The sequence below is a fragment of the Eublepharis macularius genome, chromosome 11, assembly GCF_028583425.1.
Source record: "Eublepharis macularius isolate TG4126 chromosome 11, MPM_Emac_v1.0, whole genome shotgun sequence".
Lineage (NCBI taxonomy): Eukaryota > Metazoa > Chordata > Lepidosauria > Squamata > Eublepharidae > Eublepharis > Eublepharis macularius.
Window position 1 is genome coordinate 49,142,697 of NC_072800.1, and position 6,902 is coordinate 49,149,598.

General features: G+C 41.5%; 1 pseudogene; it reads left to right on the top strand.

Annotated features, from left to right (window-relative positions):
• Positions 1 to 2,544: 2,544 nt before the first annotated feature.
• LOC129337875 (transgelin-2-like) lies at positions 2,545 to 3,157 on the top strand (annotated as a pseudogene).
• Positions 3,158 to 6,902: the final 3,745 nt, after the last annotated feature.

The window sequence follows — 6,902 nt, forward strand, 5'->3', positions numbered from 1 at the left end:
CTTGAGGAAAAAGAATCGTGGGCAGGGCCAAAACCCATGTGATCTCTGCTCAGAACTACTGGAACGCCGTTCCAGGCGTTCCCCCTCCAAATGAGCCCTGGACCTAGCGATTGGCGACTTGGCTCGTGTGCCCACAGAGAGGGCTCTGCGTGCCAGCTGTGGCACGTGTGCCATAGGTTCGCCATCACTGACCTATAGCAACCTAACCCCTTTTTACTGTGGCCACAGATCATTGACAGCATCTGTGTTTTGCATGCAGAAGGTCCCAGGGTTTTACTTCTGGTATCTTTAGTAGGCTTGATTCCACCTCATATATGTGCTAACAACATATACCTGATTTGATTCTTCAACACCCAAGGCATAGCAAATATATTGGCCTAAGACTTAAGATCACATCTAAGGTTAAGGCAATCTTGCTGTAAGTCCTATGGCCACAATCCCCAATTTTGTGCCCCAAATTAAAGGGATGTGCCAAATGGCCATCAATGATTTTTGTCTTATTGGCAATATACTTGAATCCTATACTCAAGGTCAAGGACTTGAAAGATACCTAGTTTACCACTCACACCTGCCTAGACCAACTGCTACAAAATGCTACAAGAGAATCTTTTCTTTAGCGGTAGAAAAGAGCAAGAGTTAACATTTGTAGTAGGGTATGAGCTTTCGTGAGTCATGGCTCACTTCTTCAGAAGTTGTATCTGAAGAAGTGAGCTGTGTCTCATGAAAGCTCATACCCTGCCACAAATTTTGTTAGTCTTACAGGTAGGTACTACTGGACTCTTGCTCTTTTCTACTGCTATAGACAAACATGGACACCCTCTTGATTTATATTTAGCAGCTATAGACAAAGCCAGGTTTTTGTCACAGTACCTAAAATAGAGTTGGTGGGATCAATTTTTAAACAGGTTCTTGTATGCAAATGAGTTCCTGGAAGTGGGTTATTTGACTGGATTGACAGATTCAATTGAGAGTTTGAAAAAAAAAATCCATGGGCATTTTGTGTCACCTCAATTTTATTCTTGCAAAGATTGGGTCATTGCTAAACAGGTCAAAGGGCCATGAAATAAAGTACAGGGTGAAATGTAATGAAAAATTCAAATCTGTAAATCAGAAATATCTGATTTATATACCACCCTTCAGAATAACAACGCCCACTCAGTGGTTTACAAATTGCATTATCCTCACAGCCATCACCCTGTGAGGTAGGTCGGGCTGAGAGAGCTCTGAAAGAGCTGTTACTGAACCATCTGGCTTCAAGCGGGAAGATTGAGGAATCAAACCTAACTCTCCATGTTAGACTCCTGCTACTCTTAGCCACTATATTAAACTCTTATAATAACATCAAGTTATTAGTTACTTAGTTTCAGCAGGAGGATTCTGATGATCATTGGCCATTATGCAATTATTATGGTATGTGAAATAGAGCAATTGCATCTAAAGTTCAGCTGCAGCCTCATGTATTGGTAAGTAAAGGGCAGTGACATATTTTAATACATACAACTGAATATATTTAAATACATCCAAAGTTTACTTTCCTGGTTACATTATGAAACTCCCAACATAAATGATTCACAACAATATTGTTCAAAAAACATATTCACTATATTGCTTTATGCAAATATTACTTTCATAAAGTTTTAAGATCTGTTTTCAATCTTAACAAGTACATTACGATTCAGAAATGAGTTATCAGACAATTACTTAAAAATAAGCCATGTTGAAACTACAGTTTAACTCACATTCCGTCTTAGAAACAAACAAAAAGCTGGAAGGAATCCCAACGGTCATCTAGCCCAACCCCCTGCACAATTCAGAAAATTCACAGCTATCCCCTCCTTGCTGCTCCCGTGACCCCTGCTTCATGCCCAGGGAAAGACAGAAAAGCTCCAGAATCCCCATACAATATGGCCTAAATGAAAATTCCCTAATGACCATGAAGTGGGATCAGCATTACTGTGGGTCACAAGAGCCAAGCACCAGTTCATCCCTTTCTGCTCTCCCTCACAATCAGTCTTGTACTGCTTTACTTTTGTTAGTTAACATCTGTAATGAATCAGAAATCAAGTCTTTATTTAACCTGGGAGGAGTAGTAAGAAACTGTAACTCTTAATCCTAACGCTGATGGATGCCGCCATCCTGTGGTCCTGCCAGATAAAGGTACCCCTGCATCCCCCACATCCCAGTGCTGTGTGGTAGTGTTCAGTGCTAATAAATGGCAGGATGTTCACTACTATCCAGGTGCCTCTGACTAGAATATCAGAATTGACTGCAGGAATCTGATGTTGGATAGAGGTGGAGTGGGGAACCCACCACGTTTTCTGTGGTCATCCTCAGCATTGGGAGGGTCCAAGTTCACCAGTCTGGGGTCCTATGCAGAAGACAAAAGCTGAAGGGGAGTTTTTCTCATGGTCCCAGTGTAACCTTTTAAGAGAGACATTTTTAGTTGTCAGAAAGGATCTGGCCGACCGCAAGACATAGCTTGATCGGCTCGGCGCTAGCAGTGACCTGCACAGAGCATCACTTCAACAGAAGTCCATACACACCATGGCAAATAGAGGGCCTGCTTATGGACTCAGCCAAGAGGTTCAGCAGAAGATCAATAGCGGAAGATTGACAAGCAGTATGACCCTGAACTGGAGCAGATCCTGACCCGGTGGATCGTGGCACAGTGTGGTCCAGAGGTCAGGCAGCCCCAGCCTGGCAAGGATGAATTCCAGAAGTGGCTGAAAGATGGCACTTTTCTCTGCAAGCTCATCAACAGCTTGTATGGCAAGGACCAAGGCCCTGTGACTAAAATCCAGGCTTCTACCATGGCCTTTAAACAGATGGAGCAGCTTTCACAGTTCATCCAGGTGGCTGAGCATTACGGCGTCCTCGCCACAGACATATTCCGGATGGTGGACCTCTGGGAAGGTAAGAACATGGCCTGTGTGCAGAGGACCCTGATGAATCTGGGAGGCTTGGCAGTTGCTAAAAACAACAGATTCTTTGCTGGAGACCTCAACTGGTTCCCAAAGAAGTCACAAGAGAACGGTTGCACCTTCTCAGATGACAAGCTCAAGGAAGGACAGAGTGTCATCGGCCTTAAGATGGGCACAAACAGGGAGCTTCCCAGGTGGGCATGACAGGTTACAGGATGCCACACCAGATCCTTTGAGCCCTGCTTGCCTCTTGACCCATCCTTGCCCCCTTAACATTTCAAATCTCTCTAGAAGCCTTAAAAGGGGGAAGGGGAGAGAAGAGGCTTTCCGGTACCCATTTCCCTCTACTCACCATTGCCAATGTGTGCCCTTTGCTGCTCTTAATTTCTTTTTACTGAATTCCATTTTTGGCATTTCCAACTAGAGTAAACATTGGCCTCATATTTCATTTTTTCCCCTCCCCCCAGAGTATTTTAAGTTTTCTTCCACTGCTCTCCAGACCAAATGTGCTGGGACCAAGGAAACCTCTCCTGCTCCCAGTCCACAAGAAACGCCAAAATGGCTATGATAGGGACTAAAAAAATTTTTTTTTGTAAAGTAAGGATCTGGCCCTTCCTGGTTACTGGACTTGTTAGAAAGGTGGTCATCTGGTTTGTTGAGCATGTATTGCTCCCACAGTTGGCGTGATAGAAGGTAATTGGTGTGTTGTTGACAGGATCTTCATCTGGAATCTTGAGTGAGTGCGTCAACCAAGCCCTGAAGTTGCTGACCATCAAACTTGAGATCTAGCTTAGATGTGAAGGGGTTGCTTGGATTTCTGGAGGCAATAGATACGAGTGTTAAAGGGTCGATGTTGCTTGTTTCATTTGTTGTCTGTGAATCAGTTTTCTCAGCAACAATTTGAATTTTTTTTATCCAACTTTCAGACAGATGAGAGCTTGTAATGATTAATTAGAGTATACAAGACATCTGGCACAAGTGACACTGTGTTTCCTGGGAACTGTAATTTTAAGAGTCGCCTGGGATTGCTGTGGGGAAGAAGGTTGAAAATATAAGTAAAATTAGCTTAGAAGCATTTTTGTAGTGTAGTTTATGGGCGCAAGCCTTTAGACACCCCCCCCCCCCAGGTGCAATCTGCCAGGTCTTAAAAGTTTTCAAAGACAGCAGCGCAAAATCGCTGGGGCAGAGGAACTTTGCAATTCCCCCCAGGTGGGGGCGGGATTGCAAAATTCCCAGCGATCTTGCGCTGCTCTGTCTTTAAAACAACAGTGATCGCATGCTGCTGTCTTTGAAATGACGGTGATCTCGTGCTTTGTTTTTTAAACTACAGCTCACAGGAAACATTGCATCGCCTGACACTTGAAGAACACGTGCTAGATGTCTTGTGTAGAAAGACTCTTAGTCATACATATGTCAGTTAATACATGAAATTCATACAGGGCATCATTGGATAGAAGCAGATGTAAAACTTACAACAGATGGGCCCTTTGGGGTGGGCCCAGCTCCTAACAGAAAAGAGAGACAGCCCACTGTAACAAAATAACTCAATTCATAACTTTCATCCTGAAATTTCCTTTTGAAAAAAATTTACTGAAGGCTGGTAACTTTCAGACCAGTATTAAGAGTGACAGGACAGATTATTGGTTATGTAATACTGTGAATAATTTAATTTGCTAGTACACTACTGCTGATGTAAAAGTCACAACAGAACCTTAAAAGAAGACTCTAGCATGAATGTTGTGTGAAATCTTGTAATGAATTACTCTTCTGAGCTGCATAAGGACTTGGGATTTTTATCTCACTATAAGTGTTAACTATCTTGCAAAATCTGGGAATTGTTGCAGGAGTAACATACTGAATCTGTTTTTCTTGATTGCATTTAAATTTTACATAAACACGTTTCACCCTGTACTTCCTACAATTTTATGGCTTCTTGACCTGGCTGTTGTTTTTTCAGTACTTATACATAAAATATGTTAAACAAACCACTCTTTGCATCTGAAGAAACTGGCCCTAGTCCATAGAAGCTCATGCTGGAATAAAAAGCTATTGGTCTTTAAGGTGCTGCGAGGAGGGCGGGGCATAAAATTTACACACTTAGATTTTCACTTACTTGCAGTGCATTTTCCATCACTGATGTTAGTGAAAGAACATCCAAAGCAAGAGAAGAATCAATAGTGCTTCTGCCTAAAAATAAAATCACACACACATTGAAATAGGCATGTCACCAGAGAAAAGGTAAGTTCTACATAGAGCTTTACAGGAGAAGTGAGCTGTGACTCATGAAAGCTCATACCCTACCACAAATGTTGTTAGTCTTATAGGTGCTACTGGACTCTTGCTCTTTTCTACTGCTACAGGAGAAAAGGGAGCTAAAACATTCTTTGCTGCTTCAGGCTACCTTAGCTACTAGGCAGGAATGAGTAATAGATGCTCAACAGGTATATCAGCCATTCCTACAACAGGAGAGACAAAGTACATACTGTGTGCATCTTCTGTCTTAAAATCCTGACTAACTGAAGTTCAGAATCTTCCCTGAATATAATTTTCTTTCTTCAAGATTATGAGGATTTCATGCTACAATGGAAGTCAACAAAGAAAACTCAAGAGGAAGAAGTCACCAGATAAGCTGTAATCCTATGCACATTCTTCTAGGCGTAAACCCCGTTTAACACAACAAGGCTTAGTTTCAAATACACCTGCATATAGTCAGACTATTAGATGATCAGTTAGTGGCCAAGATAACTCAATTGCCTTTCATAGCCATATTGCTATATAATATCCTATATAAAAGGCAAGCCATATAGGCGATGACTCACTTTTTATCCCCACACAGGTGCACTCGCAAACCCCTCCATGGGGATAGAAAGTGAGTCGTTGGCAACACAGCTTACCTTCCCCCCCACCACGGCAGCCTCCTTGGGGCCTTTGGAGGCCTGGGAAGGCCCACCCTGGTGGCCTGGCCCTCTGGAGGCAGTTTTCTAGATCTTACTGTTTACACAATGGACTTGGTTGCTAGTATACTATATAGCTAAATAGTATAATATTGCATGTGCTATATGTGTTATACTATATAGAAAGCAATATAATGCTTATGCATGTTTATTCAGAATCAGACCCACATAATTCAGTGGGACTTTCTCCAAAGTATATGCAGGTTCCAATCCTATGTGTCCTTAGCATGAGAGAAAGTCTTACTAGTTTCAATGATTTTTAAATTTTTATTTATTTACAATCAGACTCAAGGATTTCCATATGATCAGTCTGTAAAACCCCCATATTCCATAGCCATAATATACATTTTCCTAACATATCAACAGTAACCCAAGACAATGCAGAAGCAGTTAAATCACTTTTAATTGTGATGCTTGATAGAAATCTCGAGGATGGTTTAGAGAAGATAACGTTAAAGAATGCACTGTGGTGAATTATCTCTTAGAAACTGTAATTTAAGTTCTCGAGAAGTGTATTAAGTGGGATGGAAAAAATGCGTCATTGAAGAGATCCCTTAGGTTACCATGGAGAAACTTGTTTTACAACTACCTGCAGAAGTAACATCAGAAATCGTAGCCAAGTAAAGCCAAGACTTGTTCAAACTATCGTAGCCAAGACTTGTTCAAATTATCATTAAAGAAGAGAAAAACATTTTAAGAGAGGGGGGGCGCCAAGCAGTGGCAGTGACCTGAAAGCTAAGACACAATTTTCCTTATATTGTTGAATCTACTCTTCAAGCACATGGATGTCTGTGTAGGTTTCTCATTAAAAGTAAGAGTTCAGAATATATTGCCACCAACACATACACCTTCATTAACTCATATGTGATGGATTAAATGCTTTTAAATATATAATATTTGAATTGTGCATGGGTTGCTTTCAGGGTTGACTACAAGCCTAGAGAAAAATGTCCTGTGCTTTTAACAGAACAAATTGGGTGTTATTTACGGAGTGATACTTACCTTCTATGCCATAAGAAGTTTCAAC